We start from the raw sequence: 25,238 nt of genomic DNA, 5'->3' as shown, positions 1-25,238 counted from the left end.
TCACATGTATCTCAGAAATTTTTTTAAGAGGTCAACCAACATAGAATTACTCTAAGCAAAATACGCTTAATTATGGAGTTCCTATGATTGAACTACCGAAAATGAAGGTGCACCTTGTTTGTATAAGCAGTAACTTTCTGTAACGACCCGAAATTTTCTACTTAATTTAAGGTCGCTACTGTATACATACCATAAACATTGAATGCAGAAGACTTCATTTAAATTCCATAAAACATAACCTTAAAACACAGCCATGGACTTATGTGTTTAGAAAACATCTTTAAAACGACACAACAAAAGACCCGAAATAAAATAAATAAGCGTTTAAGTTTAAAACATCCTATTCTATCCCAAGTCTAAGAAAATAAATACCACTATCCTATGCATGTGCCATGATCTCGAGTTGCGATGCCGTCGTCAGCCGTACAGGAATGCCTTGCCTTAACCTGAAAAATGTAGTAGCACATGACTTGAGTATTTAAAGAAATACTCGGTAAGTGGCCCCACTATTGGGGTTAAATGCAACAATCACATGCAATGGAATGATGGGACCTATCTTTCGTTTCGTTTCATTTCGTTTTCCCTACGGTGTAATCCTAACAGGTAATCGTGGACGTGTACCATATACTCTACACGCAACCCATACGTGCGAGTATGGGCTCACCAGCTAGTTCGCACACCGCTGGGCCACTGTCCCTAGCCGGTGGGCATGCTCTGAGGGCCTACCCGGACCCGTTAAAACTAAAACCGTCACGGCAGCGTTATGCAGGGCATAACGATCGTTGACCTGTCATTTGGATGTATGCGTCCGTACCCTCGTGATGGGATAGGGGTATCCCCCCAAATGCATGATCACACAATATGCATGAGGTCCCACTAATCCTACAGTCATCATTTAATGAACATAACCTCGTGTCACGTTTTCATGCTTACATGTCATTCTCATTCTCATTTCGTTATATATCATACATATTCCTAGCAGGGTTATGTATCATGCAATTTATCGTATTTCATGTCATACAATTCATTCAGTTACATTCCAATACTCATACAACAAGCCATAATCGTACAAGGGCCACACATCGTCACATGCATTCATATCACATCAACTAAGCAGCATAAATAACATACATTCACGTTCACATGATTTCGTACTTAAGCACAATAATCTAGCATACAATGTATCATATCATAACCAAGTCATAACGTAAACACTTCATAGTCATATCGTTCTCTAACTTACCATAGCCTTCACGTTCTTATACCTATCACAGATATATCATTACGTGACGTACCTTAGTCATATCGTCACAAGAATGTACCCTAACGCTATCGTTCTATCAATCTATCACAAACCTATCCCTTTCTACCCATAACCTAACCGTATTCTTTCATCAATCTCTCCTATCCATAGCACTCCGGTATGTAACCTAACTCTAACGTTTCATGAACGTATCTTACTCCTATCGTTACATTTCGTTTTGTGCATCCTTCTCGTACCCTATCTCAAACATATCCTTGAGCACATCGTACCATAATTATTATCATACAAACCACATATTATAACATAACATAACATATAAGAAGCATATCGATCCACAGACAATTCACACATATCAATATATATGATACGTACAGAACCACAGAGCACGTGTCAACATCAAATATAACCATGCCGATAGTAAGGTCACTTACCTGGCTCGCTTAAGTCATTGTCACAAATATATCTTTAATGAAAGTTCGATTCCGTCCTTTGAAATCCGAGTCAACTTATATGAGCTCATGAGATCAGTTTCAAGTTTGAACTCTAAAAAATTATTTCCCTAATTTACCTATCTCCTTTTATTGTTAAATACTATTTAACAAATCTTTCCTCAATCTCCCTCCCTCTCTCCCTTTTCATTCTGTAATTTTTTTTTCATTATGTAATTAGTTTTTCAATTGTGTAGACAGATATTACTGGCCAAGTTTAAGTACCGGCTAGTTTAGAGATCTGACACCTAATAATTATATATGGGATCTGATTGTTACAGACGGTAAGAGGAAAGAAGATTTGATCCTAAATTAATTTGTTATAACCATCACTATACAAGAAAAGGAAATCTGAGATGGATATTACCGTAATAAATGACAAACTCTGAATCTGTAATCTGTTGAAAGTCATTTTACTTCTCAAATCTGAAGTTATTGTTTTTCTGTTTTTACTTCTCAAATCTGAAGTTGTTTTTCTGTTTTTTTTTGCAGTTGGTGTGGGTGGAGGAGAGATAATTGTGGGAAGGGATGAGAGGTTAGTGGAGAGAGGTGGGGAAATGTTATTTATTTATTTATTATTATTATTTTAACTACCTTATTATAATTATTTTTATTTATTTATTTTTTATTTATTTTTGGCTATTACACTTTCATTTACTTGGACTCCTCTCGTTTGAATGTAGTCTTTAATTCATTCATATACAGGTCATTTACTCAGGTGTCACAATATATTACGAAAAGCATCGGAGACTGTCTACTTTTAACCGTGCTTATCTTCCTCCTTTTATAAGATATTATTAAAAAAAACTTCAAAAGATGTCTATTTTGTAAGGTTATCATAATTTTTTGAAAAATAACTTTTTATAAAATATTATTAAAAAAAACTTTGAAAGATGTCTACTTTTTTTTAAGGTTATCAGAATATTTAAAAAAATATGAACTTTTTATAAAAACAAATTATTTAAAAAGTTTATTACATTTTTGCTAATTAAAACACCAAAAAAATAAAAACGAACATAAAAATAGAATAATTGCCTTATGAATCATGATATTGGAGAAAAAAAAAAAAAAAACTCTACCAACCTACTAAAAAAGATAGATATTCGAGAGGAGATTTGGGTGACTAAAAAAGACAAAGGCTAAATGATGAAAATCGGATGAAATTTAAAGACACGCTCAAATTAAATATAAAATAAAATCTAAATATAAATTGATGTTATTTAAATTTGGGAAATAATTTCGGATACGATTACAAAACGAAATACAAAAGACTAAAAATATAAAGACGGACTAATGCTCTGGAATGACCTCCTTTGTATCCACGCAGCTCTCGAATGCTCCTCCACCTCGACTAGGAGACGGTGAGCACTTCAAATAAAAAAAAAAAGGAAAATGAGTGAGTATAAAAATATTTAGTAAGCAACCTATTTATAGGTTCTCATTGGATCGTTAATCCATTAGGTATCCACAAAATTTACTTTGGACTTTAAGAAGTTCAGGTCTAGTTTGTACTATTTTTAAGCCTCTAAGGTGAATTTGACTATTTTTAAGCCTCTAAGGTGAATTTGAAGTTTGAGCATTACTTTAGCTATTCACGCACCGACTTAAGGATCAAAGGAGGTGTCTTACCTTTACTTGAAATGTAAGGGGTATCATATTGTTAAACGTAGAAGGTTATATCTATACATAGTAGGAGAATCCTCTATTCTTAGAGCTGCGTCTCTTGGTTTGTTACCGTGGATCAAGACCCGAATATAATCTTCATTGTACACATCTCCTATATATATATATGGTATCAGAGCCAAAGTTTATTCATTAACAATGTCTACCATGTCTTCTTCTTCCTCCTCCTCCTCCCCATCTACCATCTCCAACACGATCTCATCTACCATGACGTCGACCTTTACTCCAATCCCTCTCCACCACGCTGTCACAATTCGTCTCATCAAGAACAACTTCATCATATCGCGCGCCCAGCTCCTCCCACACCTACGGAGTATGAAACTTATGGGGTACCTCGATGACACCATTGGCAGACTTGCCAAGCTGGTCCCTTCCTCAATCGCTGCTGGTGCTGACCTAGTCTTTAATCCGGACTATGATGGGTGGTATGATCAAGATAAACAGTTCCTTAGTGGTCTTCTCTCCTCATGTATGAGGAGATTCTTTGCGATGTGGTTGCCGCGACTATGTCCAAGGAGCGCGTGAGATACCCTCTAGCGGATGTTTTTGTAGTCAACTCGTACTCGCACTGTTTAGATCCGTGTTGAGCTCGCCACATCCAAGAAATACGATCTGTCTACTGCAGATTATTTTTGCAAGATCGAAGGGCTAACCTGTTAAGTTTTAATGAATAACTAAGCCAGAAACATAAACAATTGGAGTTTCAAGTGATGATATTATCGAATACTCGATTTTTATAGCTTTAGAAATAACCATAAATAGAAACTAACCACAAATATTGCAGAATAGTTAAACTAAATACCTAAAAAATAATGTAACTATCCAAATGAAACGATATTTATTTAACTATTTTTGACATATTCAAATTGTTCTAACAATTCCTCCCTTCAACTTATTCTTGTTTGCCAAGAGTTAGTTAAGTCAGAAAAACTCTGCACAAAGTTCTTTATGCAACTTCTGAAATGCTTCTAATTTTAGAGGCTTTGTCAACAAATCAACAAGTTGATTTTGAGTACCACAAAATAATAAATTAACTATTTTTCTTTTGTAAGATCTCTAGGAAAGTGAAATCTAACTCTTATGTATTTGGAACGTCCATATAGAACTGGATTTTTGGATAGCTTAATAGTTGAAATAGTATCACACATTAGCTTTGTTCATTCTATTTGAGAGTGACCAATCTCTTTGTGTATCCTCTTCAACCAAACAACTTGATATGCACAGGAAATAGCAGCAACAAACTCAACTTCTGTTGTTGATAAGGTGACTATAGGTTGCTTACGAGAAGACCAAGCTACTGCTCCTCCACTTATCATAAACACATAGCCTGAAGTACTTTTGTTATCTTCCATGTCTCTGGCATAATCACTATCAGTAAATCCAATTAAATCACTAACTCCTCTTTTCTATAAAATACACCATAATCTATCGTACCTAAAACCCTTTTAGCTATTGCAAAATGTTGTTGTGTTGGACATGTCATAAAGCGACTAATCAAACTTACAACAAACATAAGATCAGGACGAGTAGCTGTGAGATACATTAGACATCCTACTATTTGTTTATACAAAGTTACATCTACTTTTGCACAATTTTCATCTTTGCCAATATTCTGTCATGGAACATGGGATTGCAAACAGAATTGTAATTCACTATGTCAAATCGATTTAAAACTTTAGTAACATACTTTCTTTGACATATAAAAATATCATCTAATCATATCAAACTCTTTCTTCATGGAACGTTTAAACTCCTCCAATAATTCTTCATTGTTGATAACTCTCCATAAGTAGAGTTATATCAAGTCTTTATAGTTAATTTTGCACTTATACTCACTATTTTCTCATTAATTGCTTCATTTATTCTAATTAGTATACATGAAATAGTCAATTATGATTTAATATGAAAAGAAGTTCAATTTGCATAAATCGAGCTTAATTGTATACTTAATTGAGTTATTTAGTAAAATTCCATAACATTTATTCTGAACCATGATGCTGTAGCAAATCGGGAAACATCCTAGGTAGACGATTTTATCCTCTCTCTGTCCTAAATGAGAAGAAACAAGCATTATAAAAGGAAAAGAATACCTAAAATAGAGAGACCACACTTTGGGAGAAAAATCGAATTAGACAGCAGCCTACTCAGTCCTAAATGAGAAGAAACAAGCATTATAAAAGGGAAAGGATACCTAAAATAGAGAGAGCCACACTTTGGGAGAAAAATCGAATTAGACAGCCTCTGCTCTGAAATGAGAGAGAAAAATCGAATTAGACAGCCTCTGCTCTGAAATGAGAGAAGAAGAGAACCCTAATCCAGCAGCTGTTGACAGTAGAAAGAAAAGGAGACCAATAAAGATTGATTAGGTCAAAGAGGTGGACCTGAGAGCCCGAAGGGAACTTCCATTGACGAACGGCAACAAAGCGATATAACTCTCTATTTCCTTATTCTCTTTTCTTATTCCATTAATTTTACATGATTGAGATGCAGATTCCTGTTTAATTCAGTTTGTATGGAGAGCTAAACTTTATAGGGGAGGTGAGAGAGTTTTATATAGTTTAAGTACGTTGACGTTTCAATTTTAGTTTATTAAAGAGTTGTTATTAATGATTTACATGTGTGTTTAATTAGCTATTTTACATACATAGTTGTTCTCTTATTCGGAAGAAGAGGGGGAGCAATGAAATCCTCTTTAATACTTTAATTCCATTGCAAGGGGACTTGAAGGGTAATAGAAGGGTTGGGAATAATTCTCAAAAACTCCACAACTTATCTATTTAATCTCTCTTAGCCAAACCTTCCTCATTATAGTTGATTTTCTCATCATTTTCTGTTCTTCGGCAGTAGTGGCACTCTCTTTAATTTTGTTTAAGTAGTCAAAATCACCAACACTCACTTGAATGTTACCCAAAAACTCACTTAATTTCCAGCGATAAAATTAACCAAAAAGATAGGTTCTTTGTCGAATTGATAATTTACTTATTACTTGCTACTTGTAAGAGTGTATACTTGCACTTATTCTTTTGAATTTTACATCATTTTATTATATACATCCACGAGCGATCAATCGTCTCCAGTAAATAAAGATCATCAATATAAATGCTTACAATAAGAATTTTACCCCCCTTCCTCTTGATGAAGAGTGTCTGCTCACTGAAACTGCTTTTGAATCCTTCCTTGATGAAGTAGAAATTTATTTGATTAAACCAGGTTCTAGGTATTTGTTTTAATCCATAAAAAGCTTCTTGGAGTTTGTACACATCTCCTCACTCCCCTTTTTCTCATAGCCTTTTGGTTGTTCAACAAAAATATCTTCTTTTAACTCAGCCATATAAAAAAGTTGATTTGACATCTAACTGATAGAGTTTCATATCTTTTTGGGCTGCAAAAGCAATGATCATTCTCACAGTATCCATTTGGCCACAGGTGCGTATACTTCCGTATAATCAATTACATGCTCTTGTGTGGTAGCCTTTTCCAACCAATCTTCCATATAATCAATTCCATGCTTTTCGGATAAGCCTTCACCGGAATTATAATCTACTAACCATACAGGTAGATGTCGATTTCTCCCCTCCGTTATTTTCAAATCTGGTGCAACAGCTACGAGAAAATTGTTTTCAATAACTGGTTCAATTGTTTCAGCAACCGGTTCTGTCTTTTCTTCCGTGATTTCCCCTTCTTCAGTTTCAGCAACTCGTTCAATTGTTTCAACAACCAGTTCAGTCGTTTCCTCCGTGATTTCTCCTTCTCCGGCTGTGTTCTCATCAATTTCAATATTTTCCCCAGTCCAATTTTGTTTCACCTTAAAAAAAGTTTCCAATCTCATTCACGATCTTCCTCGAAAGCTACATTACGACTTACTATAATTTTATTTGTAGTTGGATTAAACATTCTATAGCCTTTGGATTCACTGCTGACTCCAAATAAAACACATGTTACACTTTTATCTTTAAGTTTGCTTCTCTTGATATCTAGAATATGAACATGTCCCACACATCCAAAAACTTTGAAATAATCTACTGATGGTTTCACTCTATTCCAAGTATCTTCTAGTGTCATTCTTTTACTGCAAAAGTGGGTGATCGATTCAAAATGTGAATCATCCACTTGACTGCTTCAGGCTAGAAATTTTTAGGCACTTTCTTCTTTGTGAGCATAGCCCTTACCAAGTTCATCACAGTGCAATTTTTGCGTTCAACCACTCCATTTTGCTATGGGGTATAAGCTGTGGTCAATTGTCTCTTCACTCCATGCTGTTTGTAGAAATCATTGAATTCTGCAGAGTTGAACCTCCTCTATCTGTCTTTAAACATTTTACAGGCATTCCAATTTCCTTTTCCACCATTGTTTTGAAACATTTGAAATAATAAAATGTTTCTAATTTTTGTACGAGAAAATAACTTCATGCCTTCCTTGAAAAATCATCTATAAAGCACAATAAGTATCTTTTCTGGCTACTTGAAGCTGGTGAAATCGGACCGCATAGATCTGCATGAACAAGACCCAATTTTTCTGTTGCTCTCCATTTACCCATTTTTGGAGCTGCCTTTCATACATCCCTCACAGGTGATGTTTGAAGCTACAATTTGCGACAGACCTTTCACCATGTTTTTGTGTTTCAAGGTGCATAAGCCTTTGTAGCTGAGATGACCATAACGATGGTGCCAAAGTGTTGACTGATCGGAGGCATCTTCCTTCATTTGTTGTGGCAAATGGTTCAATACGCAAAATAAGATTTGCGCTCATAATTGACTCTGTTATTATTATTATGACTCTGTTATTATTATTATTATTTTTTTGTGGATGATAAATGCTACATACACCATCTTTGAACAAGACTGCTACTTCTTTTTCTTGTAGTTATCCAACGCTTAAGAGATTACTTTTGAGTTCAGGTACCCAATACACATTACTAATAGTGTAACGAACCCCATGCAAAGTTAATTTCACTGCACCCTTTCCCATAACTTTCATACTTGTATTATTTCCAAGCTTGACTATATGGAAAAATGTCTTGTCTAAGGTTGAAAACATACCTTCACTTGCACACATATGGTTTGAGTCCAGAATCTAAGAACCAAGCATCACTCCGTTTTGCTTCATATCTTTCCATATGAGCCATTTAATTCCTTATTCATCTTTGGACATTTATATTGAAAATGACCTAAGTCATGACACCTATAACATTCAACAGTTGCTCTATTGTAATTTGATCTCCCTCTTATGCGTCCTCTGCCCTTGTAAGTTCCTCTTCCTCTATTACTTATTTCCGTTCGACCTTCGACTTTTAAAACTTGCTCCTCTCCATTAATATTGGATCTTTGAAATTTTTGTTCATGCACCAAGAATGAACTTTGTAATTCATCAATGAACATGTTATCAGTATCTTTGGATTCCTCAATGGATACTACAACATAAGTAAATTTTTCAAGCAGGTACGCAGAATTTTTTCTACAATTTTCTTGGCTGGCATATTTTCTCCATTGCTTCTCATCTTGTTGAAGATTATTATTACTCTTGCAAAATAATCTGTGATACTTTCATCCTTCTTCATCTCTAGGATCTCAAATTTTCTCCTTAATACATTAGAAAAAGATTTCTTCACTTTTTGGTTTCCACCAAATTTTCACTTCATTGGGTCTCAAACAATCTTGGCTGTGCGACAATTCAAGATTTGTTCAAAAACAGTACAATCAATTTCCTGGAAGAGGTAATGCTTTACTTGGTGATCTTTGAGTCTAGCATCATCAAGGTGACCCTTTTGTGCCTCAGTCAGTATTGTTCCTTGCTCTGGTTCTGAAAAACCAATCTCTACCACACTCCATAGACCCTTTGCTCTAAGCAAATTTTCCATCAGCTTACTCCAATGATCATAGTGACCATCAAAGTGAGCGATTTTCGTTAGAGTTTTGTCTTCACTAATACTCTCTCTATTTGATCACTAAAAAATTACTACTCTACAAAGCCCAATGGTGACTCTGATACCAATGGTCATGTTTTGACCGAAGAATTACTAAGCAGAAACATAAACAACTGTAGTTTCAAGTGAAGATATTATAGCTTTACAAATAACAAGAAATACAAACTCACCAAAATCTTGCAAAATAGTTAACTAAATACCTAAAAATACTTTAACTATCCAAGCTGGCCGTCGCCGGTGGTGCCTCGCAAGATGATGACATGATCGCGTATCTCCTTGTTGGTCTCGGCCCTAACTATGATCCCTTCGTCACCTTGATGACTACCAAGAGTGAAGCCCTCATGCTTGATGATGTGTTTGCACATCTAATGGTGTTTGAAGTTCGCCAGCTACAACACCAAGTGAACTTCAGTTAAATCCTGGATCTTCGGTCAATTAGGTTTGTCATGGTGGTTAGCAAAAGAACTGTGGACGTGGGGATCATGGTCGTGACCATTCTTGAGGTGTCGCGCCCTCTCGTCTGGCTGGTATTCATCGTGACCCTTCTGCTTATCCTTCCTACCAGATCTGTGGAAAAGTGGGGTATACTGTCGTTCGCTGCTGGTATAGGATGGATGAGTCTTATCAAGATGAACCTCCTTCTGTGGCACTGGCGACTACTTCCTCCTACAAGATTGATCCAAATTGGTACAGTGACACAGACGCCACTGATCTTATCCCTAGTAACCTAGATCGCCTCGCTGTGCGTGAACGCTATCATGGAGGTGAACAAGTTCAAGTCGGCAATGAAGCAGGTTTGCAGATTTTGCATACTGGTCATTATTCAATTAATACTGCTACTCGTCCTCTTGCATTGCCTAATATTTTGCTTGTGCCTGAAATTTTCAAACTTCTTCTTTCCATTTATAAATTTTCCTATAATAATGACATATTCTTTGAATACCACCTTGGTATTTTTCTATTATGAATCGACGATCGAGGAAAAGTCTTCTGGACAGGAGGTGAGTTTGGTCTCTATCCTATCAAGCCATATGATGTCGATGATCTCAAGCTCGGTTTAGTGAGAGCAGATCTACTAGTCACTCCCAATGACATGCACGTCTTGAACATCCTTCATCTCAAGTAGTGAAGTCAATTTTTCATCTCAATAATATTTCGTGTGCTAGTGAGTCACCTTTGCCAGTTTGTAATGCATGTCAGTTAGCAAAAACTCATCAGTTACCATATACTAGTTCTTTTCATCGGTCTTCGTCACCTTTGAAACTGATTTTTTCTGATGTTTGGGGTCCTACACCTCCATTTTTTTGGGGGCTTTAAATATTATATAAGCTTCATTGACAATTTTAGTAAATTTTCGTGGATCTATTTGATGCATGATCATACATAAGCTCCTCGTATACTTTTGCATTTCCAAGCTCATGTTGAGCGCATCCTGGATACAAAAATCAAGTGTGTCCAGTCTAATTGGGGCAGAAAATATCAGAAAATTCATAACATATTTTTTTGTTCCATTGGAATTGCTCATCATGTTTCGTTCCCTCACACACATGAATAAAATGGGTCTGCTGAACGCAAGCACCATCATATTGTTGAAACTGGCCTAGCCCTTCTAGCTCATGCTGATGTACCTATTAAATTTTGGGATGACGCGTTTCTTACAGCCACATATCTCACAAATCATCTTCCTACTTGTGTCATCGATAAGAAATGCCCCCTAGAGTGTCTTTTTCATACTTCACAAAATTACTCCTTATTAAAGTTTTTGGGTGTGCTTGTTGGCCTCATCTTCGCCCTTATAACAAACAAAAGCTCTCTTTTCGATCCAAGGAATGTGTCTTTATAGGCTACAATTTTTTTACATAAAGGGTATAAGTGCCTTGACACCTATTCAAGTTACCCGTTACTCTACATACATTCAATTTTGTTTCACCTCAAAAAAATTCCAATCTCATTCACGATCCTCCTCGAAAGCTACATTATGGCTTACTATAATTTTATATGTAGTTGGATCAAACATTCTATAGCCTTTGGATTCGCTGCTAACTCCAAATAAAACACATGTTACATCTTTATCTTCAAGTTTACTTCTCTTGGCATCTGGAATAAGAATATGTCCCACACATCCAAAAACTTTGAAATAATCTACTGATGGTTTCACTCCATTTCAAGTATCTTCTGGTGTCATGTCTTTTACTGCAAGAGTGGGTGATCGATTCAAAATGTGAATCGTTCACTTGACTGCTTTAGGCTAGAAATTTTTAGGCACTTTCTTCTCTATCAGTATAGCTCTTACCAAGTTCATCACAGTGCGATTTTTGCGTTCAACCACTCTATTTTGCTGTGGGCTATAAGATGTGGTCAATTGCTTCTTCACTCCATGCTGTTTGCAAAAATCATTGAATTCTACAGAGTTGAATTCTCCTCCTCTATCTGTCATTAAACATTTTATAGGCATTCCAATTTCCTTTTCCACCGTTGTTTTGAAACATTTGAAATGATAAAATGTTATTTTTGTACTAAAAAATAACTCCATGCCTTCCTTGAAAAATATCTTGAATGTGTACCATATTCTCATATTTTATTACAATTCCAAAACATAATTCCTCTAATTCGAACTTATTGGGATGACCCTTTTTCTTTCCATCGACGATTCCTCACTTACGAACATACTTATAGCGTTGAGATCAATTAGATTGTGATATAGGAAAAACAATTAGATTGTGATATGTAGGAAAAACAAATATTTCTTACTCGATGTGATAGTGTTTTCAAACTGTATTTGTGACACTCTATTTTTATACTAAAATATAATTGTTACTACATGGATAACATGACAGTAAAATATGGATATCTTAATTTAAAATAGTTCATAAATGATGCTATGAATTTAATGTTTGAAATAAAATTCTTAAAACAAAACGAAAACAAGTAACATAAAATTTAAATAAAATAAAGAAAATATTGAAACAATGACTTAGATCTTACTTAAGAGCTGCAAAATAGATATAAATGTAGCTACCTTGACACTACTTACATAACCTTTGTCACGACGTCGCCGTTATTGGTACAAAAGTGTCTTACCTTTACCTAAAATGTAGGCTGACGAATATTTTAAGAACTCTTGAGTAATAACTCAATTGTTTAGGGCATTAAATGCAAAAAAACATGCAACATAGTTGGACCTGTCATTTTAACCTATCATAGTATGAACTTATGCTGCTCTCATGTTTGGGTAAGCATGGATGTGTACTTCTCTACACATGACCCATGCATGCGAGCATGGCTTCATAAGGCAGGATCACACACCCCCTGGGGGCCTGACTCATCAGACTAGCACTCGTTAACGGGCTCTATGTTGAACACTATAGAAAGAAATGACCCACATAATATCATGGTGAACATAATGATGTACATCATAAGTTATAATGTATGCATATGTTCTCTTCATAATGGGAAATATCCCAATGCACATGTCACACAAATATGCATGAGCCATAGCTTACAACCATGACATAATGTATGATGCAAGACAAACGGTAACGACCCAAAGTTTTCTATTTAATTTAATGTCGTCACTGTATACATATCATAAAAATTGAATGCGGAAATATTTCGTTTAAACTTTCATAAATCATCACCTCCATCTTAAGAGAAAACACCTTAAAAATAGGACACAACAAAAGACTAAATAAAATAATAAACATTTAAATTAAAAACATCATATTCTAGCCTATGTCTAAGAAAATAAATACGACTACCTTATGTGTGTGCCATGGTCTCAACTTGCGATGCCGTCGTCAACCATAGAGGAATGTTTTGCCTTAACTTGAAATAGAGGTAGCACACGACTTGAGTATTTACAGCAATACTTAATAATTGACCCCCACTATCGGAGGTTAAATGCAAGAACATGTGAATGTAATGAGGGGACTTATCATATCAGTCTGTTTTCCTACGGCACTATATACTCTACACACAGTCCATACGTGCGAGTATAGGCTCACCAGTCGGTTCGCACACCATTGGGCCCCTTTTCTTGTCGGGCGAGCCTGCTTTGGTGGCTCCTTATGCTAGACACCCATTAGAATTAGTAACCGTCACGACAGCATTATGTAAAACATAATGATACTTCACCTACCTAATGGTTTACGCGTCTGTGACCTCGTGATGACATAGGGGTATCCTCCAATGCATGAGCACACATAATGCATGAAGTCCCAATATTTTTCCGTTTTCAACATTATTAAATATAAATCCACTATCGTTTTTCATTCATATCATATCATTTCTAATTTTTCAATGCTCATATCATACATAATTCTAACGGGGTTATATTTCATGCCATTTATCGCGATTTCATGTCATTCATATCATGCTATATACACAAAATTTAGGAGACATAACATAACGTTCCATGATTTTAACATAGCATTTCATCACACATATCATACCATAACATATCGCATCACAATATATCATATCATAAATATGTCAATTTATCACATATCTCCTACCATAACATATTTTATATCCTATCCCAAATATATATATATATATATATATATATATATATATATATATATATATATATATATACACATCATTCACATGTCGTATCATAATCATATCAAATCGTAAACACTTCATGGTCATATCGTTCTCTAATATATCATAGCCTTAATGTCCTTATACATATCACAATTATATCGTTACATGAATGTATCTTAGTCATAACGTTATAGGAATGTCCTAACACAATCGTTCTATCAATATATCATAATCTTATCCCTTTCTACCCTTAATCTAATCGTATTCTTTTATCAGTCGATTATGACCATATAGTTTTTATCAATCTCTTATATCCATAGCATTTCGATACGTAACCTAACCTTAACATGACATGAACATATCTTACTCCTACTATTACATTATGTTTAGTGCATCATTCTCATATCCTATCTCAAACATATCATTGATCACATTGTATCGTAAGTATTATCATACAATTCACATATTATAACATATACATAACATATCATAAGCATATCGATCCACAAACAATTTACACATATCAATATATATGACATGTGCAGAACTACGGGGCACGTGTCAACATCAAATATAATCATGTCGATAGTAAGACCACTTACTTAATTAGCTTAGGTTGGTGTCACCAATTTGTAATTAATGAAAATTTAATTTTGTCCTTTGTATTCAAGTCAATCTATGTGAACCCATAATATCAATTTCAAGTTAAAGTCTCTATGTTTTAGGATGATCTAGTGTTAGGTTTTATTGGATGAGTAAAGCTGGGAATGTTTAAATATTGGTTATTTTTCTCTCTCTTTTACCCAATTTAAGCCATAAAAGAATGGTTCTTCTTACATGGAAAAAAGACATATTATAATGAAAACTCCTTTTGTTTTTATATTTTTTTGGGGCCACTCAAATTATGGATGGGCTATAGTCTTCTCTGCTTTTCTCCGGTATTCTAAATCCTAAATCCTAAACTCTAACCTAAAATATCATACATATAATAAGTATATGGAAGGAGTACGCGTCATCACACATAATACAATTCATCCAATCAAACTGATAGAAGCCACTTACTTGATTGTCCTATACTAGAATCACTCAACTCCAAAGAGTAAAAAACATAGAGATTAATACCAAAAACTTTATTCCGAACCTAAATGAGCTGCTTAAGCCGAGTGTGAGCCGCACACAGGGAATTGAACAGATAAGCGAGCTGAGATGAGTCACCACTGAGCGGCTAAATCACGCACACCGCACATGGGTTACGAAGAAAGCATGCAAGTTGTGAGTCGAGTCATTGGGTGGATCGAGAGTGCATGCGGGTCAACTTTCGCAATATGCTGGATTGGCCAAAGACACGTTATGGGACGGGCTCGTGAGTGAAGATTGGGCTACAAATAGACTCTTTCTTAGAGTTGTATCAATTACCACCCTAAATTTTTACAAGAAAATCAATTTAAACTCTTTCTTAGAATTTGGTTTTAAAATTGTTAAGGCATAACTTTTACATGCCTATACAACTTAAATATAAAAGATTTGAGTAATTTTTTCTGGAAAAAAAAAAACTATATAAATAGGAACAATCTTCCATTAAATTTGAGTGATTTTTTGTTTGCTCTTCTTCCTCTATTTTTCTCTACTTGATAAATTTTCTTTATACTTTCGTGGAATCACGTGACTATGTTCGATTGCATTTATCTTCAATTAATTATATGAAAGTTGCAACATATGTTTCTAGATTTAACCTTTTAAATTTTGTATAGGATAGAATTAAGCTATATTCTCAACAAAATTACACTATTTACTATTATATAATAAAACTAAATGCAAAAGTTAAAAATTAACTCGTAAATAATTATAATAAAAAAGACACTTTCCTAAAGTAAACATTCCTATTCTTATTCCTATCTTTAATGTAAATAATATAAAGAGAACTTTATCTTTCAAGAAAATTACTATAAAAGGAGTATGCCTCTAAAGGGTTAGTAGGCATTGGCTATCAAATACAACCCCTTTTGGCCAAACAACTCAACAAAAGAGTAAGCTAAACATTTCTGATGGATCAAGTGTGTCCTCCTTGTAGGTTCTTCCTATCACATATTTTTGTAATTATTTTGAAGTTGTTTCCAAATGGTTTAATAGAGCGGTTTGTAAACTTTGAGGTTGTTGTTCGAATTATCTATGAATATAAATAATATTGATTTTCTTTCCGACTAAATAATAACATAGATAGACAATTTTCCTATAAAATAAGTGATTTTTTTTTTTTGGAGAATAATAATATTATTTAGATTTTTTTTAATTGATTTTAACTAAAATCAAGTGAAAATAATTATCACTTCTTATGAATTTTTATTTAAAAAAAAAAATTATATCGTGTGAATATGCTTGCATTGAGATGTATTAACAAATTTAACATGAATATTTGTTTTAAATAGGAAAAAGTAGATGGCCATGCTCAAGTAATAGAAATGGAGAATCCCAACGTCAAAGCACAAAAGATTCAAGTTGGGAGTCCAAGAATTTTAAATTTCAATCCTTCACGAGTTTGGGTTGATGTCGATGATGATATAGTTGTTTTGGTTCCTATGGTCGGTTAAAAATATATACATGTATTAATATAAAATATATGAAATTACTAATAGGGTAGTATCCAACTACCACTTTTAATTATTGAATTTTCCGATGCTCTTGCACTATTTATGCTAAACTACTACGTTCTAATTCACCCCATCAATTTCATTAAGAATTTATGTTTTATGTCATTTGAATTATATTGTAACGATCCGAAATTTTCTACTTAATTTAAGGTCACCACTGTATACATATCATCAACATTAAATGCGAAAATACTTCATTTAAACTTTCATAAAACGTCACTTTCATCTTAAAACACAGTCATAGACGTATGTGTTTTGAAAATACCTTTAAAAACGACACAACAAAAGACTAAATAAAATAAATAAACGTTTGAATTAAAAACTTCCTATTCTAGCCTAAGTCTAACAAAATAAATACGACTACCCTATGCATGTGTCATGGTCTCGAGTTGCGATGTCGTCGTCAGTCGTACAGGAATGCCTTGTAATACACAAACTCCGACGAGAAACTTAAAACCTAATTTTTTCCCTTGAAGTTAAACTTCCGAAATTTTATTGAGGATCTTAGAGACCAAATTTTGAGATGAGGTAGAAGAGAAAAATGCTTAGGAATATCTATGAAACTAAAGAAAAATATATAGAGAAAAAATGGCCAAAGTCAACCCAGAGGGGTAATTTGGTCATTTTTCCATCTTCCTCCTTTAAGAACCTGAAAGGGAGGTTAGTAAACGATGAATAAAAGAAAAGAAATAAAAATGTGAAGGAAAGAGAGGAAAAGAAAAGAAAAAAAAAAAAAAAGTTCTCTGAGAGGAGAAGTAACTGCCACTTCCGATTCGATCATGAGGAGTCCAATTCCAGCTGAGATTTCTTCACAAATTCTTTATAGAACCTATCGAAAGCATTCTGGATCATTGAGTCGTCCAATACCGTCAAGGAACGAGGAAAATTCGTAGGTAAGTTCTTGTACCTTTATTTTCGAATTTTCCTCAGATTTGTGTGAAATATTGAGAGTTAGATTCTAAAATTTGAATATGTTAATTTAGAGAGGATTGCGCTCATTATCCGTGAAGTAGGTCTTGATCAATTCAGATCAAAAATAGGAATTTCGGCTTTCACCAAAGGAGGTAAGTATTGATGTTTCTTGACAACTTTGGACTAAGTTTATTACCTCTGTGGTTAGAAATAAATTACAAGAAAAATACCTACATGTGGAGGGATATGAGATCTACAAATCTTGTGAAGAAATTATGTTAATTCGAGTTGTGTAGAAAGAAATACGAAAATATAAAAAAAAAATAGAAAATAATTGGTTTTTTGGTTAATCGAAGAGATGAGAGGAAGGAGACGAATGACGGAGAGACGTGTGTCAGGCAAAGAGAGGGCCGCGCATCGCCGGAATGATGAGACACGTGTCAACGTGTAATGGCAGAGAAATATTGCGTCAGGTAGGGTTTAAAGGCTGGTGCCCGCTACCAGATCCGTGAACCCGCGTGCGACCCGAACCCGTCAACCGACCTGACTCCGCATTCGCCACGCATCAGAGTGGGAAAAACCATAGGTATCCTCCAGAATCGAACGCACACCGTGGCTCTCAGTGGACCAGTTAGCCCTCGCCACATGGCGACCCCTCAGCGCGCGACTCCATCCTCTCAGCGTGTCCGCACACGCGCGTTGGAAATCCCTAGCTCTTAATTAGCCAAAAAGTAAGCTTTGAAGGGCACGCTTCATTCTTGTAAGTAACCACACAGAATTAGGAAGTAATACTTGTAGGGTGCACTTGACTTTGCATACATCCCTAGCTCTTAATTAGCCAAAAAGTAAGCTTTGAAGGGCACGCTTCATTCTTGTAAGTAACCACACAGAATTAGGAAGTAATACTTGTAGGGTGCACTTGACTTTGCATACATGAAGGGCACGCTTCATTCTTGTAAGTAACCACACAGAATTAGGAAGTAATACTTGTAGGGTGCACTTGGCTTTGCATACATGCTAGAGCAAATTACCCCTAAGAGGCTAGATCTAATGATCCTTTGTACTAGGGAAATTAAATATATACTTGTTGTACTTGCTGCCTTAATGAGATTTCGTACTCGATGTTTGTATGTGTAACACCCGCTCATCGTCAACGCGATTCACAGGAGCTACCACTGACATCGATAATAAACTCTGACAACCAATCATAAATTTCAAAATATTTCTAAAAACATCCCGTAAAAACATTTAAAACCAGTACTATTTAAAACTTAAAACGACCAAAGTAAGACATGGATTCCTAAATAGTCTCTAGCCCGCTGGTCTCGTCCTCGTCCTCGGTTGGCCTGCATCAACTAAATCTGGAAAGAAAAGTTAAAAATAATTTTGATGAGTAATTAAATTACCCAATAAGTAGTGAGCTTATTTTTCATGAGTTCATAACTAATCTTTCCAGGTGTTTTTAAGTTTTATTAGCCATTGACTCCTAGTTTCTCTTACTAGAGTCATCCGTTTATTAATGAGGTATCTCAGCTACCGCCAGCTTAGGTTACTGACTCTCTCTCGATATGCTTATCTAAAATTTTCGGACTCGTATGTAAGACTCGCTCTCGGCCAAATACAGCCCGTCTACTAATTTCTCGGGCGACCTGTTTATCTCATATACCAACGGTCAGGAGTACTCATGCTCCCTGACTTAACACACAGTGCGTTGGGTCAGGAACTCCGCGGGAATTAGTAGACTATCGTACTCATATAAATAAGCTATGGCTCAACAACCAATAAGCATATCCTAGAGTCATAACCTTTCCATTAACATGCATAACATACTCATTTACTGCATGCTTTCATACATTTATCATGTTCAACATATAGAACATTCTAGTAATCATTTATATCATGCTTACATCACAGGCAAGCAATCACGATATACAATAAACATTCAATATCATCAAAGCTCATTTTAACATACTAAGCTCTTAATCAGGTAAACAAGATACTCACATGTTGTCAACAAGTTAAGAACTAGTTCAAGGATGGATATGCTACTTACTTGGTTTCGAATCCCTTTCTCCCTGAATGTACGTTTAATAGGGTATTTCAACACAATTTCCTTCAATTAGACCTATATTTCACCATTTACAAGGTAAGTATAGGTCAATCTAGATAGAACAGGTCAAAACGAATCGAACAGGACAAACCGGAGGCCGAAATGAGGTCTTACGCGCCCTCACGCTCTCGGTGTGTTTGTCCCACGCGCCAGGAGAACTCCCAGTCGCAAGCCCATTTGCGGCTCCTCACGCGCCCTACGTGTAGTGCACACGCTCCTTCTTCTTCCTTGCATTTTCTCAAATTTTCCCAACTTTTCTATTAACACCGATTATGTCCTGAAGCCATATTCCACCCCTACAGCCCGAATTTCATCCCGACTTCCACTACAACTTTATAGATCTCCTTATTACAATTCTAACAAGTCATATTTCATAACTTATTACCCAGTATAGACCAAGATATCAGAATTTAAAGATTCGGTCAAATGGGTTTTCTTACTTTCGAATAAACGCGTAATATGGCTTATCCCTTTGAGCTTCCAACACTGAGGAATTTCTCAAGCTTGCGCCCCGACAGGAAATCCCCAAACCATGAGGAATTTCGAAAGAGTCACCAATTTCAACTCTCTTCCCCTGTTTACTGTTTTTCCTTATTTTCTGTTCTTAGTTTTTAATCCCAGAACCATCCGCACCACCTCACACTTCCCTCTTTCTTTCTTTTTCCCCTTTAAACTACCTGTCCATTCCTCCTTTCTTCGTGGCAGCCGCTTCAGAAGCTACTGTCTTTCTTTCTTTTATTTTTATTTTTATTTTTTTTATTAATGAATTCATTTATTTACTTATTTCATAATTATCTTTATAATAATAATTATCAACACAAAAACGTACCTACCTAAACACATATTATTTTTATTTTTGGGTTATTACAATATGCTTGTTGGACTATCTTACTACTACTTTTATCTATTCATACTATATTGGTGGATGGGAGGATTTGTGTATCTGTGCTCTAGGTGTTGATGGATATTACCGCCCCGTTGAGCTTGTATGACTGAATGCATTGTTAATCATACATAAACTCCTGTTGAATGATTGTGTGAACTTATGATATGAATGATAAGTTGTATTGTTGTGTTATGCCTAGGGTGTACTATTGTAGGGATTGAGTTGGGTTTAGATGGGGGACCCTCTTGATGTTACGGTCAGTGGTGTCGTGAGGGACGCTTAGAGGGAGAGACCCTTTAACCTTGGATTGTTATGGACTTGGAAGTCTTGATTGAGTGAACCTGGAAGCCAGGGCCCCAAACTCAATAGTTTTAACTACCCTTGAGACATAGAGAATCACGTTAGAACCACCTCTTAGCCAACAGTAGCTGGTATAGCGTTCGAGTATACTCCACTTTCCTTCCTACTCCAGTGTGGTACTGTTGAGCTAGGCGAGACACCAGTTAGGGAGGTGTTACTCTTCCCTTCCTACTTTGGTGTGGTACTGTTGAGCTTGGTGAGACGTCTGTTAGGGAAGTGTTACTCAGTGGTAGATCGACTACTTTGCATGGGGATCTGTCTTATGGTAAGATGTTGATCGCGAGGGTGGGTCAAGGTTGCCTGCATGATGAATCCGTCCTGTGGAAGGACGTTGACCATGCAGTGACTAATTCTAGCTGGGTTGTACGAGGGGTACATGTAGTTATGAGGGAGCACCTCATCCTCAAACGCTGAATACCGCTTTAAAGGTTAAGTCCTTCCACCCCAAACCTGAGAATACTGAGACTCTAGGGTCTAGAGCATAGTTGGTGGTTCTCTCCAAAACTTGGATGCGATTAAAAGCCTACAAGTAGGTTGCTTACTCATTATATTTTTATACTCACCTCGTTTCCCCTTTTTTTTCAGGTACCAGTCAAGGTGGGGAGGTGTTCGAGAGCTACACTATCATAGAGGGGGGTCGTTTCGAAGCATCAGTCCCATGTCGGTCTTTTAGAGTCTTTTGTATATTTCATTTTATATTTGAAATTTCTTTTTTAATAATTTATAAAACAATTAAATGGTATTTTTATCTTTTACTTTAGTTTTCTTTTCTTTTTGTTTGTTTTCGATTTCTTCTTTTGGGTCATGGTCCAAGTTTCGAAGCCTCGAAAATTGGGTTGTGACATGTCTTGTCTTAACCTGAAATAGAAGTAGCAGGTGGCTTGAGTATTTTAAATCATATCATGCACATAATATATCATATATCATAACGTGCACATAACATTTCAACATACAAGCTTAGGCCAACTAAATAAGTGTCTACTACGATAACATACATCAAGTATCAGAGTGCAGATACACAAAATTCCCTTCTCCAATCTAGCATGACAATATACAAGCAGTATAAAAGCGAACAATTCAACATACAAGGTTCAATTCATCCACATCCAAATATAAGAGCATATAATCATGTGATTAACCAATACTCCTAAGTACAAGTTATATCGGGCTAGCCCTAGGATTGGTTTTACTAGTATGCATGCAAATCTAAGCGATCCCTACAAGTATTATTGACTTCTCCAAACGATCCCTACAAGTATTACTTCCTAGAAGTCAGTGTGGTTACTTACAAGTCTGGCGAGTGCCTTTCCGAGTACGATTTCAAGTCAAGGTGTCCAAAAATTCCAAATTTTTGATTGAAGGGCCAAGTTCACATTAAATAAGGATGGCATTGAAATCGAGATGAAAAATTGATGAATGAGAATCAGACAAACCGAAAACAGGGCTTAATAGTCTTCACAACCTACTTCTCTAATATAATTTTCTTATATTTTCGGTAATCATAGGGCTTAATATTCATGTTTAAACTTGTGGAAAAGTGTGTATTCTTACCAAAAATGTCAACTTCAAATACATAGGTTGCGACGTGATTCTTGGACGAGTGTCAACACGAGACTTGTGTGAATCCTTTGCTAGACCACCATATACAAATATTAGATCCTAAAACTATCTCCTGTTCTTGGAGAAAAATCAGAAACTAGAGACTCCCAAGGGTGTGGTAATAAGGCAATCCTAATCTTCAGCCCAACGATCCAAGCTTTTGTTGAAGCAAGAACCCTTCAATCAAAGTAATTAACACCTCCCCATACGAATTTTGGATCAACCAAGAGATAAGACTAGAATTAGATTAACTCTTACGATCGAAGATCTAGAAGCAAGATTTGGAAATCTTGTTCTAAATTGAGTCACTCTACAATTGAACTTGATCAAGGCTTGATTGAATGGCTCGGGTGCAATTCTACCGCAAGAATTGCTTGAAACTTAGAAATGGCAAATATGATGCTCGGATTTCTAAGGAAAATGTCTCAATTTGAGATCTGAATTATATTCATCCACGAATCTGAATTTTACGTAACATATTGTGGGTATTTATAGTCTCCCGACAAAAGATTTTTGTGGACGGGATTTATTCCCGTTCCCCTTTAATCTCTACAAAAGAATTGACCATTTGACTTTTACATAATGTATAAAACTAAAAATAAATTGTTTTAATAAATGTTGATGTGCTTGAGTAGCTAATGCAATAGGTTCAAAATCAACTTAGCTCTGTAGGTTTGAATTTTTTGAATCGACATTTTTTTTAATCTTGGCAAAGGTCCATTTGGAACACAGTTATTTTTTGGAATCTTCGGCATTGACATTTTTTTAATCTTCTTGGTAATAGGTTCATTTGGAACACGGTGATTTTTTTTAATCGACATTTTTTGGAATCTTCTTGGCGTCGACATTTTTTTGAATCTTCTTGGGTCCATTTGGAACACCGTGATTCTTATTTTTTGAATCGACATTTTTTGGAATCTTCTTGGCATCGACATTTTTTTGAATCTTCTTGGCAATAGGTCCATTTGGAACACCGTGATTCTTATCATCTTCGTCCTCGAATCAGAATCTGTTGTTGACATTTTTTAATCGACATTTTTTTTAATCTTCTTGGCATCGACATGTTTTTTAATCTTCTTGGCAATAGGTCCATTTGGAACACCGGGATTCTTATCATCTTCCCCCTCTTCAAAAGGATTCGTCCTCGAATCAGAAAGTCGAATTCATCCTTGAATAAAAAAAAATCATCACCTTATAGGAGTATACAATTTTTTTTCCTTCACCTCCTTTTGCAATGTTTTGATCAAATTTTCACTCACAAAAATATTAGAACATTTAGTTTCTTTGCATTTTAAACATTTGCTACAAAACTTATGGATATCGTGCTTTATCTTCGGCCAAAAGAAGTGTTTATGCAACATCTTATAAACTGTATTAATCCTGAGATGTCCCATTAAGTCTCCACCATGTGCTTCTCTCAAAAGCAAATCTTTTAGAGAGCATTTAAGAATACAAAGCATAAAAAATTTATGAAACAAATAATAATCATCCATAGCTTTTTTTTACAAGACAAGATGTATAAGTAGCTCTAAAATCTTGGACATCTCTATATAATTCGGTAATATGCTCAAGTCTAAGAATTTTTGCACTAAGAGAAGTAAAGAGATCATACCTTCTAGATAATACATCAGCTACCATATTATCATTACCTTGCTTATATTTGATAACATACAAAAATATTTCAATAAATTCCACCCACTTTGCATGTCTACGATTCAGTTTGCTTTGACCCTTCACATACTTAAAGCTTTCATGATCAAAATGGATCACAAATTCTCTAGGCCATAAGTAGTGTGGCCACACATGCAATATATGAACTAAAGGAAATAATTCTTTATCATAGGTAGTATTTTTGAATGTTGGCCCATTTAATTTTTCACTAAAATATATTAAGTGCTTTCCACCTTGAATTAAAACAACACTTATGCTCAAACCACATACATCACCTTCAATTTTATTAGTTTTATCAAAACTAGCCCAAACAAATAATGGTTGACTTAATTTCTTCTTAAGAAAATTGGATGCATTCTCTTGCATTTCTCCCCATTTAAAAACAACTTTCTTTTTCACTAAGTCATTCAATAGTTCAGTTATGGTTCTAAAATTATTTATAAATCTCTTATAGAGGTTAGCTAACTCATGAAAACTCTGAACTTTACGTGCACTTTTTGTTGTTGGCAAATCCATAATGAATTTAGCTTTGTTTTTATCTAATGCTGCTCTACTTTTACCAAGAGAGTGACTACACATATTAAAATTAAATTTCTATTTTCTATGTGTAATCAAAACTAATTTAACATGCGTTCACATGCTCAAGCAAAATCTTCAATAAATTATAATACCATCAATATAAGCAACAACATGTTTTCTCATATAACATGTTTTCTCATATATTTTCTCAAAACATTATATATTAAGTGCATAGGAATACTAGGAGCATTAGTTAACCTAGAAGCATAACAAGTCATTCATACAATCCAAACTTAATATTGAAAGTTGTTTTCCATTCATCTACTACGTGCATTCTAATTTGATGATATCCAGATTTCAAAATAATTTTTATAAATAGACACGAATCATTCCATAAATCAAGCACATCATCTAACCTAGGAATAGGATGTCGATACTTTACCGTGATTTTGTTGATGACTCTATTATCCATGCATATGCGCCAAGTTCCATCTTTCTTTGGCAACAATAAGTCTCGTATAGAACATCGACTCAAACATTTTCGTACATACCCTTCTCCATGAGCTCCTCCACTTGCCTTTGAATTTCTTTTATCTCGGTTGGATTGACTCGATAAGCTGGCTTATA

General features: G+C 35.2%; 2 long non-coding RNA genes and 1 other non-coding gene across 4 annotated transcripts; 2 read left to right on the top strand and 1 right to left on the bottom strand.

Annotated features, from left to right (window-relative positions):
* The first annotated feature begins 9,600 nt into the window (after positions 1-9,600).
* On the top strand, positions 9,601-9,738 carry LOC111438644. The gene has a single exon (XR_002709709.1). It is a non-coding gene; the product is annotated as a small nucleolar RNA Z247 (small nucleolar RNA).
* Positions 9,739-15,908: 6,170 nt separating this feature from the next.
* LOC111438627 lies at positions 15,909-16,551 on the top strand. Its single transcript, XR_002709704.1, has 2 exons — positions 15,909-15,973; positions 16,333-16,551. It is a non-coding gene; the product is annotated as an uncharacterized LOC111438627 (long non-coding RNA).
* A 2,260-nt stretch (positions 16,552-18,811) lies between these two features.
* On the bottom strand, positions 18,812-20,218 carry LOC111438623. 2 transcript variants are annotated; one of them, XR_002709702.1, is made up of 3 exons: positions 20,017-20,218; positions 19,668-19,813; positions 18,812-18,827 (listed from the first exon to the last, which is right to left on the bottom strand). It is a non-coding gene; the product is annotated as an uncharacterized LOC111438623 (long non-coding RNA). The 2 variants fall into 2 exon arrangements; XR_002709701.1 differs by lacking the exon at positions 18,812-18,827 and adding an exon at positions 19,531-19,591 and having other exon boundaries at positions 19,701-19,813.
* Positions 20,219-25,238: the final 5,020 nt, after the last annotated feature.

The sequence above is a fragment of the Cucurbita moschata genome, unplaced genomic scaffold (assembly GCF_002738365.1).
Source record: "Cucurbita moschata cultivar Rifu unplaced genomic scaffold, Cmos_1.0 Cmo_Scf00078, whole genome shotgun sequence".
Taxonomy (NCBI): Eukaryota; Viridiplantae; Streptophyta; class Magnoliopsida; order Cucurbitales; family Cucurbitaceae; genus Cucurbita; species Cucurbita moschata.
The sequence above is the reverse complement of the archived record's forward strand: the minus strand, read 5'-3'. Positions and strand labels throughout refer to the sequence as shown.